Source organism: Ornithorhynchus anatinus, chromosome 3 (genome assembly GCF_004115215.2).
Source record: "Ornithorhynchus anatinus isolate Pmale09 chromosome 3, mOrnAna1.pri.v4, whole genome shotgun sequence".
NCBI classification, from domain to species: Eukaryota; Metazoa; Chordata; class Mammalia; order Monotremata; family Ornithorhynchidae; genus Ornithorhynchus; species Ornithorhynchus anatinus.
Window position 1 is genome coordinate 40,156,023 of NC_041730.1, and position 12,558 is coordinate 40,168,580.

Sequence of the window (12,558 nt, forward strand, 5' to 3'; positions counted from 1 at the left end):
CCTAAGAGCTTAGGACAGTGCTCTATACCCAGTAATTGTTCAGTAAATATGATTGATTGATTGATTCCCTCTACCATTCTCCCAAGGGGTTGGGAAGGCAGGTGCCATGCAGGGAAGGCTTATAAAGGGCTTAATCTTGGTCTATTCACATCTGCCCCTCCCTTAAGAAACACAGTTCTTTGCTTGGCATCACTGTCTAAGCTGCAGGAGTTGCCACAACCTCATCTTTTTTTTTTTAATGGTATTTGTTAAGTGTTTGTCTTGTCTTATGCTGTCGAGTCGTCTCCGACCCATAGCGATTCCATGGACGCATCTGTCCCAGGATGCCCCACCTCCATCTGCAATCGTTCTGGTAGTGGGTCCAGAGAGTTTTCTTGGTCAAAATATGGAAGTGGTTTACCATTGCCTCCTTCCATGCAGTAAACTTGAGTCTCTACCTCAACTCTCTCCCAAGCCGCTGCTGCCCAGCGTGGGTGAGTTTTGACTTGTAGCAGATTGCCTTCCACTGGCTAGCCACTGCCCAAGCCAGGAATGGAATGGATAGGCCTCTGCTTGACTCTCCCCACTGTAGTCGAAACTGGTAGAGTATTGGAAACTCTCCAGGTGTGACCCTGAGTGGGGTGTTAAGTGCTTACTATAGGTCAAACATTGTTCTAAGCACTGGGGTAGCCTGTCCCGCATGGTCCTACTACAACCCAGCCCACACACAACTCCTCTGATGCTAACCTTTTCACCGTAACTCCATCTCATCTATCTTGCCACCGACCCCTTGCCCACATCCTGCCTCTGGCCAGGAACGCCCTTCCTCCTCATATCTGACAATTACTCTCCCCGCCTTCAAGACCTTACTGAAGACACATCTCCAAGAGGTTTTCCCTGTCAAAGCCTTCCTTTCCTCTTCTCCCTATCCCTTCTGTATCATCCTGACTTGCTTCCTTCATTCATCCCCCTCCCTACCCCACACCACTTAATGTCCTTATCTGTAATTTATTTATTTATATTAATGCCTGTCTCCCCCTCTAAACTGAAAGCTCATTATTGCTATATTGTACTCTCCCAAGAGCTTAGTACGGTGTTCTGCACACGGTAAGTGCTCAATAAATACCCTGAATGAATGGATGAATGGGTTCACAGTCTCAGTAGGAGGGAGATCAGGAATTGAATCCTAATTTTACAGTCGAGGTAAGCGAGGCCCAGAGAAACGAAGTGACTTGCCCCAGGTCATACAGCAGGCAACTGGCAGAAGCAGGATTAAAATCCAGGTCCTCTGACTCCCAGGCCCGTGCTCTTTCTGCTAGGCCACACTGCTTCTCAGCAGGAGAACAGGGCAAAGGGGAACCCTGCCCCCCACTAAAACTGCCCCCAGACGAACAGGAGGTGAACTGTGTCCACCTGGTTTAATTAATTCATTCATTCTAATCATATTTTTTGAGAGGAGTGCAGATTAGAACCCACGACCTTCTGACTCCCAGGCCCGTACTCTATCCACTACACCATGCCGCTTCTCTTGATTGCGTGGAAGAGTACAAAAGAGTTGGTGGGCACATTTCCTGCCCACGGGGAGCTGATAGTCTAGAAGGGGAGATAGATGTGACTATCAATCAATAAATTAGGGATATAAATGAGCCAAAGAGAGTAAGGACTACAGTCCCTAAACTGTGCTTCCTCGAGTCAGCACCACTGCCCATCCTGCCTAAGATTTTGCCCCCAGCATGGGCATTGGGATTCTCAAAGGAAGCATTCTCTAACTGCCTGCGCAGACACCCACCCTCAATTAGTAGTATTTATTGAGAGTTTACTGTGTACAGAGTTCAGTTGTGAGAGACTGGGAGAGTACCACGTTAGACTGTCGGTAGGAACGTTTCCTGCCCTCATCGAGCTTCCAGTCTAGAGGGATGTAGAGTGTCGGGAAGGAAGGCTATGGTGGTCACTGGGGCTGAGACTTTTGGGCTCTGAGCTGCCAGAACCCTGAAAGATGGGCGATAGAAATCCTCTCCACTTTCCCTTCTCCAATCTTGACTTTTCCTCTAGTAAACCTAATAGGACTCTCTTTGACGAACTGACCCAAATCCCCCAGAACAAACTGATATTTTTCAGCCTGCCCATCTGTGGGAAGCTTTATCGCTATCCCAGAACGCGTAAGGGTAGTAGTTTAACAAATACCATAATTATTACAATTATGATTTGGGGGCAGAGTTTTTTGGGTTCTTTTAATGGTTCTTTATTTATTAAGCACCAGGCACAGCGTGGCTCAGTGGAAAGAGCCCGGGCTTGGAAGTCAGAGGTCAGGGGTTCGAATCCCGGCTCCGCCACTTGTCAGCTGTGTGACTGTGGGCAAGTCACTTAACTTCTCTGAGCCTCAGTTCCCTCATCTGTAAAATGGGGAATAAAACTGTGAGCCCCACGTGGGACAATCTGATCACCCTGTATCTACCCCAGCGCTTAGAACAGTGCTCTGCACATAGTAAGCGCTTAACAAATACCAACATTATTATTCTAAGCGCTGGAGTAGGTACAGGTTGGATACAGTCCATGTTTCACATGGGCCCCCCCTCCCCCATTTTAGAGGAAACTGAGGATCAGAGAAGTGAAATGACTGGCCCAAGGTCACACACCACACAAGTAGCAGAGCCGGGATTAGAACCCAGGTCCTCTGACTCCCGGGCTCGGGCTCTATCCCTTAAGCCAAGCTGCTTCTCTTTGCAAAACAGGCGGTTGCATTTCCAACCCCGTGGGATTCGGGCTGCGGAGGCAGTGGAGGTTGGAAGTGGCTGCGGGCTCATCATTTTGCCGCCAGATGACGCTAACGCTGAGGAAAAGCTAATTTCCTTCCAGACCCACGATCACATCAATTTTTTTTTAACGGTATTTGCTGGACCCTCACTATGTGCCAAGCACTGTACTAAGTGCTGGGGAAGATGCAAGGTAATCACGTTGGACACGGTCCATGTCCCGCATGGGGCTCACAGTCTTAACCCCCATTTTGCAGATGAGGTAACTGAGGTACAGAGAAATGAAGTGACCTGGCCAAGGTCCCGCAGCAGACATGTGGCCTAGCCGGGATTAGAATCTAGGTCCTCTGACTCCCAGGCTTGGCCTCTCTCCACGAGGCCATTCTGTTTCTCAATGTTTCGCTGGTGCGAGGGTTGCAAAACTGGAAGCTATGCCAAGATCTACAGCTGCTGTGTGACTGTGGGCAAGTCACTTTACTTCTCTGTGCCTCAGTTTTGCTTGCATCCAGATTTGCTTGTATCCACCATGGTGCTTAGTCAAATGCCTGGCACATAGTAAGCGCTTAACAAATACCACTATTACCGTCATTATTATTATCAGAGTAACATAGTAGGGGAGATAGGTGCTAAAGTAAATTATAGGTAAGGGGAAGCAGTATGATGTAGTGGATAGAACACGGGTCTGGGAGTCAGAAGGTCATGGGTTCTAATCCTGGATCTGCCACTTGTCTGCTGTGTGACCTTGGGCAAGTCGCATCACTTCTCTGGGCCTCAGTTACTTCATTTGTAAAATGGGGATTGAGACTGTGAGCCCCACGTGGGACAGGGACCGTGTCCAACCCGATTTGCTTTATCCAACCCAGCGCTTAGAACACAGTAAGTGCTTAACAAAAGCTGTAATAATAATAAAAATTATTATTATTATTATGCAGCAGAGTTTAAAGATACGTACATAGTAGCCCCTCTAGTTAAATTGGGAGTCCCGTGTGGAACTGGGACTCGGTTCCATCTGCATATACTGTATCTACGTATACTGTATTTACCCCACCACTTAGAGCAGTGTTTGGCACATAGTAAGCGCTTAACAAAAACCATTAATATTATTATGAGCCCTACCCCTCAAAGATTCCCCGACTAAGTTTGTGTTTCAGGGGAAGCAGCAGGCAACCTGTGTAGGATCAGAGTTTGGAGACCTACTGGTTCCAATAGCATGCAAGTCATCTGTGGAGGTAGGGAACCCACAGAAAGAAAGTTCCAGACTATATTTCTGGCGAGTGTTCCATTGGGTAACTCTATTCCAATGTAGGCGTCTTCCAAACTCCTGCGTGTTTTTCTAATACAGTACATTATAGCTGCGGGCAAACTATTATCCTTGTTATTATTGTTATTAACTCTGCAAACTGCAGAAGCACATGGGAGTTTTAATACCCTTATATCTATGAAAAATGGTTCTGAAACTGTTGCCCTCTGGTCCTTCCCTTCATAGGGAGATAGATGGAGGAGTGGGTGGGGATAGGGAAAGGGAAGCTTTAATTTGGAGAAGCAGCGTGGCCTACTGGGCAGAACACGAGGGTGGGAGTCAGAAAGAGCTGGGTTCTAATCCGGGATCCACCATTTATCTGCTGTGAGACCTTGGGCATGTCACTTCACTTCTCTGGACCTCATTTCCTTTGTATGTAAAATGGGGATTGAGACTGTTAACCCTATGTGGGACGGGGGCTGTGTTCAACCTAAGTAGTTTGTATCCACCCCAGTACTTAGTACAGTGCCTGGCACATAGTAAGCACTTAAAAATGCCAGTTATTGCCATTATTATTACTATTTGAATCCTGGATCTGCGACTTACCTGCTGTGTCACCTTGGGCAAGTCACTTCACTTCTCTGGGCCTCAGGTACCTCATCTGTATTGCCATTGTTCTTGTTTTATTGCCACTGTTCTTGTTTTATTGCCATTGTTCTTGTCTGTCCGTCTCCCCGATTAAACTGTAAGCCTGTCAAACGGCAGGGACTGTCTCTATCTGTTGCCGACTTGTTCATTCCAAGCGCTTAGTACAGTGCTCTGCACATAGTAAGGGCTCAATAAATACTATTGAATGAATGAATCTGTAAAATGGGGATTGAGACTTTGAGCCCTAGGAGGTCAGGGACTGTGTCTAACCTGATTAGCTTGTATCTATCTAAGTGTCTCAGTGTCAGTGTCTGACACATACTAAGTTCTTAAAAAATACCATTAAAAAAATTTATCCCTGGCACAGAATGGAGAACAGGCATGCTCAATCCAATTGTGCTCCTGAGGGGCTTGAAATGGGATGGGATGGAAGTGGGGGTGGTTCAAGAGACCGGGGGCTTCTGTGACTGCATTAGAAAGTGGTGGGAAGGGAAGGAGGAAATTGTCAGCTAGACTGTAAGCTCCTTGAGGGTAGGGATCATTCATTAATTCATTCAGTTGTATTTATTGAGCGCTTACTGTGTGCAGAACATGCCTATTCACTCTATTGTATGCTTTGAAGCACTCAATACAGTGCTCTGCACATAGTAGGTGCTCAGTAAATATTCCAGATTTACTAATTGACCCCACTTCCTATCTCTGGGAGTCCCTCCATGTTCAGTTCTAGGTCCCCTTCTATTCTCCATCTACACCCACTTCCTTGGAGAACTCATTCGCTTCCACGGCTTCAACTACGACCTCTATGTGGATGATTTGCACATAGGGGAAGCAGCATGGCTCAGTGGAAAGAGCATGGGCTTGGGAGTCAGAGGGCTTGGGTTCAAATCCCAGCTCTGCCACTTAGCTGTGTGACTGAGGGCAAGTCACTTAACTTCTCTGTGCCTCAGTTATCTCATCTGTAAAATGGGGATTAAGACTGTGAGCCCCACGTGGGACAACCTGATCACCCTGTATCTACCCCAGCGCTTAGAACAGTGCTCTGCACATAGTAAGCGCTTAACAAATACCGACATTATTATTATTTCCAAAGCTACATCTCCAGCCCTGATCTCTCTCCCTCTCTGCAGTCTCACATTTCCTTCTGCCTTCAAGACACCTTTACTTGGATATCCCTCTGACACCTCAAACTCAATATGTCCAAAACAGAACTCCTTATCTTCTTACCCAAACACTGTCCGCCCCATGAGTTTCCCATCACTGTAGATGGCCCCACCATCCTTTCTGTCTCACGAACCCATAACCTTGGTGTTATCCTTGACTCCCCCTCCCATTCAACCTACATATTCAATCTGTCACTAAATCCTGTCAGTTCAACCTTCAGAATATCACTAAAATCCTTCTTTTACTCTCCATCCAAACTGCTACCATGTTGATCCAAACATTTATCCTATCCCACCTTGATTACTGAATCAACCTCCTCGCTGACCTCCCTGCCTTCTGTCTCACTCCACTCCAGTCTGTATTTCACTTTGCTGACTGGATCATTTTTCTAGAGAAACAGTCAGGCCACGTTTCCCCACTCTTCAAAAACCTCCAGTGGTTGCCCATCCACCTTGGTATCAAACAGAAACTCCTTACCATCGTCTAAAGCACTCAGTCAGCTCGCCCCCTTCTAACTCTGGTCATTAATTCTCAGTCTCTTTTGAGGGCTCTTTCTCTCCCCTCAACTCCCACAGTTAGGGGGTCCCTCAAGGTTCAGTTCTGGGTCCCCTTCTATTCTCCATCTACACTCACTCCCTTGGAGAACTCATTCATTCCCGTGTTTTGATATGGTCTCGCATTTCCTCTTGCCTACAACACCTCTTTACTTGGAGGTCCTCCCGTCACCTCATTTCCAAAACAGAGCTTCTTATCTTACCACCAAAATGCTGTCCTCCCAATGACTTTTCCATCACTGTAAACGGTACCACCCTCTTTCTCATCTCACAAGCCCGTAAACCTGGTGTTATCCTTGATTCCTCTCTCTCATTCAACCCACATATTCAATCCATAACTACATCCTGTTGGTCCCACCTTCACCAAATTGCTAAAATCCTCCCTTTCCTCTCTGTCCAAACAGCTACCAATTTATTACAAACACTCATTCTATCCCGCCTGTATTACTGCATCAGCCTTGCTGCTGACCTCCCAGCCTCCTGTCTCTTCCCACTCCAGATCATGCTTCACTCTGCTGCCCGGATCATTTTTCTACAGAAATGTTCAGGACATGTTTCCCCCCCTCCTCAAAAAACTCCAGTGATTCCCCAACCACCTCTGCATCAAACTAAAACTCCTCGCCATTGGCTTTAAAGCAATCCATCACCTTGTCCCCTCCTATCTCACCTTGCTTCTCTCCTTTTATAACCCAGCCCGCACACTTTGCTCCCCTAATGCCAAATTCTCACTGTACCACACTTTGCTCCCCTAATGCCAAATTCTCACTGTGCCTTGATTTCACCTATCTCGCCACCGACCCCTTTCCCACGTCCTGCCTCTGGTCTGGAATGCCCTCCTCCTCCTCCCCAAATCCAACAGATAATTACACTCCCCCCCTTCAAAGCCTTATTGAAGGCACATCTCCAGGAGGCCTTCCCTGACTAACCACCCCCCCGACCTTTCATCTTCTCCCACTCCCTTCTGCTTTGCCGTGACTTGCTCCCTTTCTTCCCCTCTCCCAGCCCCACAGGACTTATGTCCACATCTGTAATTTTTAAATTTATATTAATGTCTGCCTCTCCCCTCTAGACTGTAAGCTTGCTGTGGGCAAGGAATATGTCTGTTTATTGTACTGTACTCTTCCAAGTTCTTAGTACAGTTCTCTGGGCACAGTAAGCGCTTAATAAATACGATCGAATGAATGCATGAATGAATACCTCACCTCGCTACTCTCCTACTACAACCCAGCCCATGTACTTCACTCCTCTTTTTCCAACCTACTCATCGTACCTCTATCTTGTCTATCTCACCACTGAACCCTAGCCCACATTCTGCCTCTGGCCTGGAACCCCCTCCCTCTTCATATCGGACAGACAATGACTCTCTCCACCTCTGAGGCCTTATTGAAGGCACATCTCTTCCAAGAAGCCTTCACCGACTAAGCTCTCACTTCTTCTTCTCCCACTCCCTTCTGTGTTGCCCTTGCATTTGGATGTGTACCCTCATTTCCCCCTCAGCCCCACAGCACTGATGTACATATCTGTAATTTACTTATTTGTATTCCTTTCCATCTGCCCCTCTAGACTGTAAGCTCATACTGGGCAGGGAATGTTTCAACTGACTGTTCTATTGCTATATTTAACTCTACCAAATGCCTAGTACAGTGGTCTGTACACAGTAAGTGCTCAATAAATTTGATCAATTGACTCAGGGTCACACTGCGGGTAAGGGCAGTGTTGGGATAAGGACCCAGGTCATCTGAGGCCTGTGCTCTTTCTGCTAGACCACGCTCCTCATGAGAGTCTATTTTATTCAAGTGCTTCATCTTACTGTCACTAAAATTTAAACTAGTTTTTTGAGACTTACCAGAAGATAATAAAGATTTAAACCTATGATGGTCTATTTTTGCTGATTATTTTGATGTCAGATCTTTCTAGGTGTGTAAAATGGGGATTAAGACTGTGAGCCCCACATGGGACAACCTGATTACCTTGTATCTACCCCAATGCTTAGAACAGAGCTCGGCACAAATAGTAAATGCTTAACAAATACCATCATCATCATCATCATTGACTGATTGATTGAAATCCCTAATCAGTTTGGAAGCTCAGCTTCTCCTCTTTGGCCAGGGTCTCAAGAAAGAGGTAGCCTAGATGGACCCAGGTGGAAGGGGCAGAGATCAATCGTTCACTTCGGCTGCCTCTTCTAATCTGCCCCAATTCAGTGTTGACTCATTCATTCATTCAATAGTATTTATTGAGCATTTACTATGTGCAGAGCACTGTACTAAGCGTTTGGAATGTCCATTTTGGCAACAGATAGAGACAATCCCTGCCTAATAACGGGCTCACAGTCTAAACGGACTTCCTCCGAGATGCTGAGCTTCCAGTTTGCATTGGGGAGGAGCTAGGGAGACAGGGTTAGAGTAGTCAATCAGTTGGTTAATCATATTTATTGAGCACTATTTATTGAGCGCTTACTGTGTGTAGAGCACTTTACGAAGCAGCGTGGCACAGTGGAAAGAGCCTGGGCTTCGGAGTCAGAGGTCATGGGTTCGACTCCCGGCTCTGCCACTTGTCAGCTGATTGTGGGCAAGTCACTTAACTTCTCTGTGCCTCAGTTACCTCATCTGTAAAATGGGGATTAGCTGTGAGCCTCACGTGGGACAACCTGATTACCCTGTATCTACCCCAGCGCTTAGAACAGTGCTCTGCACATAGTAAGCGCTTAACAAATACCAGCATTATTATTACTAAGTGCTTGGGAGAGTATGATATAACAATAAACAGACACATTCCCTGTCCACAGTGAGCTTACAGTCTAGAGAGGACAAGGTTAGAGAAGCAGCGTGGCCTTTTGGAAAAGCATGGACCTGGGCCAGAGGACCTGGGTTTTAATCATGGCTCTACCACTTGCCTCCTCTTTGACCTTGGTCAAATCACTTCACTTCTCGGTGCCTCGTTTCCCTGATCTATAAAATGGGGATTAAGATTGTGAGCCCTCTGTTAGACAGGGACCATGTCCAACCTGATTAGCTTGCATCTATCCCAGTGCTTAGTACAGTGCCTGGCACAAAGTAGGTGCTTGACAAATACCATAAAAATAATTTTTAAAAATTAAATAAATCATTAGGTTCCATTGCAGAACAAGCCCCAACAGGGCATCGAGGTCCTAAAAGTAAATACAAATTGCAGTGTAACTCCAACCTGGCACTCATCCATCCCGTTTTCTTTTTTAATAGTATTTGTTAAACATTTACTATGTGGCAGGCACTGTTCTAAACGCTGGGGTAGATGGAAGTTAATCAGTTTGGGCACAGTCCATCCCAGGCACAGTCCATCCCATCTCCCTCATCCCTTCCCCTAACTCATCCCCAGCCTCTGCTCCAGTTTTTGTTTGTTTGTTTGTTTGTTTGTTTGACCTTTGGTCATAGCAACAGCTGGTGCTGTCAGGGCAGCTAGCTGGGTTCCACCACCTGTCCGCCCAAGTCGCAGTTGTTGAAAAAATCCACGAATCCAGGAAGGGGAAGGGAAAGGGGACAGTAAACTCATCTCTAGACTGGAAGCTCATTCATTCATTCATTCATTCATTCATTCATTCATTCATTCATTCATTCATTCATTCATATTTATTGAGAGTTTACTGTGTGCAGAGCACTGTTCTAAGTGTTCGGGAGAGTGCAATGTAATGATAAGCAGACACACTTATTCATTCAATCGTATTTATTGAGAATTTACTGTGTGCAGAGCACTGTACTAAGTGCCTGGAGGAATACAATGCAACAATAAACAGACACGTTCCCTGTCCACAACGAGCTTACAGTCTAGAGGGAAAAGGTCTGCCATATCTGATTGCGTATAGACTTGTTTGTTAGCTGCAGCAGATGAGGCTGAATCTCCCTCACCACCTCAAACACATTCCCTTCCCACAATGAGCTTACAGAAAGGTGGGGGTAGACAGACATTAATAGAAATAATTACAGATATGTACATAAGTGCTGTGAGGCTGAGAGGGGGGACGGCTAGATGGAGCAAGTCAGAGTGACACAGAAAGGAGTGGGAGAAGAGGAAAGGGGAGCTTAGTCAGGGAAGGCATCTTGGAGGAGATAGGCCTTCAATAAGGCTCCGGGGGAAGGGAACGTGTCTGGTAATTCTATTGTGCTCTCTCCGAGCTTTTAATTCAGTGCTCTGCACACTGTAAGCCCTCAATAAATACTGATTGGTTGACTGACAGATGGCGTGACGTCAGCAGCCAGATGTCCCATTCTGTCCAGTCTCTCCCAGTCCCCCCCTCCCGTAACTCCCCACTCCCACAACTAGGCAAAGAAGCAGGGCTCCTTTTTTATGGTATTTGTTAAATGCTTACTATGTGCCAGGCTCTATATTCAGCTCTATACTCTACTTCTACTGGAGTAGGTATAAGTTAATCAGGTTGGACTCATTCAATGTCCCACAAAGGGCTCACAATCTCAATCCCCATTTTCCAAATGAGGGAAGTGAAGCCCAGAGAAGTAAAGTGACTTTCCCAAGGTCGCACAGCATACAAGTGACGAGGCCGACGGGTGACGGAACCGGGTTTAGAACACAAGTCCTTCTGACTCCCAGGCCTGTGTTCTATCTACTAGGCAACGCTGCTTCACTGCTCCTGAGGGAAGGGTGGTTGGGGTGAGAGGCTCACAGGACCTGACCCAACAAGATAGAGTCGACCTCCTCTAGCTGTATCTCATTCTTGACTCTCCTGCCTCTGTTCCCTTGCTTATGTTGTTCTCCCAGCTTGGAATTCCCTCCTTCTCCAAGACCGACAGACCATACCTCTTCCCACATTGGTGACTCCTAAAATCTAGGTCCCTGTGCACTCTCCATTAGGCCCTGCTGCTTCTCACTCGGCCCCCACTACCTCTTGTGCTGCATCCCACAGGGTGGGTGCAGCTTCTAGGGCCCCAGGTTCCACGAGGAGGAAAGCCAGCAGGGACCAGAGTGACAAGGAGAGAGGGTCGTAGGGTCTGTGTGTGGGGTCAGAGATGCAGGGCTCAGGCCTTTAGGGGGACCATGGGTCTCTTTGTGAGAGAAGACCTGTGTGAGAGAGGAGACCTATGGGGGAGAGGAGGCTTTTAGGGAAGAGAAGAAGACCCGTGTGGGAGAGGAGACCTGTGAGGGAGAGGAGACCTGTCGGGGAGAGGAAACCTGTATGGGAAAGGAGACCTGTAAGGGAGAGGAGACCTGTGGTTGAGAGGAGATCTTCATTCATTCATTCAATCATATTTATTGAGCACTTACTCTGCGCAAAGCACTGTATTAAGCTCTTGGGAGAGTACAATATAACAATGAAAAGATACATTCCTGCCCACAGTGAGCTCAAAATCTAAAGGGGGAGACGAATATTGATATAAATAAATAAATACATAAATTACAGACATCTACAGATATATACATGTGTGTGGTGGGGATGGGAGAGAGGATGAATGAAGGAGCAAGTAAGAGCAGTACAGAAGGGAATGGGAGAAGAGGAGAGGAGGGCTTAGTCAGGGAAGGCTTTTTTGAGGTGACATGCCTTCAGTAAGGTTTGAAATGGGGGAGAGCAATTACCTGTCTAATATGAGGAGGGAGGGCTTTCCAGGCCAGAGGTAGGATGTGGGAGAGAGGTTGGTGACGAGATCGAGGTACATCGAGAAGAACTATGTGAGAGAGGAGAGCCTTGGAGCTCAGGGCTGTAGGAGAACCATGGGTCTGTATTGGAGAGGAGATCACTACGGGCAAGGAATGTGTCTGTTTATTGTTATATTGCACTCTCTCAGGTGCTCAGTACAGTGCTTAGCACACAATAAGTGCTCAATAAATGTAGTTGAATGAATGAATGAATGAGAGGAGTGCCATGGGGCTCAGGGAAGAAGAGGAGATCTGAGCCCTATGGTTCTCCTCTCCCACACAAGTCAGTCAGTTGTATTTACTGAGCACTTACTGTGTGCAGAGCACTGTACTAAGTGCTTGGAAGAGTACAGTATAGTAATAAACAGACACATTCCCTGATCACCAAGAACTTACATCTCTCCCACACAGAGCCATGGTTCTCCTCAGCCTCACAGACCTCTTTTTTTGTTGTTGTTGTTGTTGTTGTTTTAATATGGTATTTGTTACAGTGGGACTTTCTCAGAAAATCCCAGCCCTGGGTGCCGTCCCAATCCCGAGAGCCATTCTCCACCACGCAAGCTGTAAAATCACCAAAATCCAAGGTGGATTCCCCAGA

The 12,558-nt window shown here is 46.7% G+C and overlaps 1 non-coding gene across 1 annotated transcript; it reads right to left on the bottom strand.

Moving 5' to 3' along the window:
• Window positions 1-483: 483 nt before the first annotated feature.
• On the bottom strand, window positions 484-622 carry LOC114810849. Its single transcript, XR_003758540.1, has one exon. It is a non-coding gene; the product is annotated as a small nucleolar RNA SNORA7 (small nucleolar RNA).
• Between the last annotated feature and the right edge of the window lie 11,936 nt (window positions 623-12,558).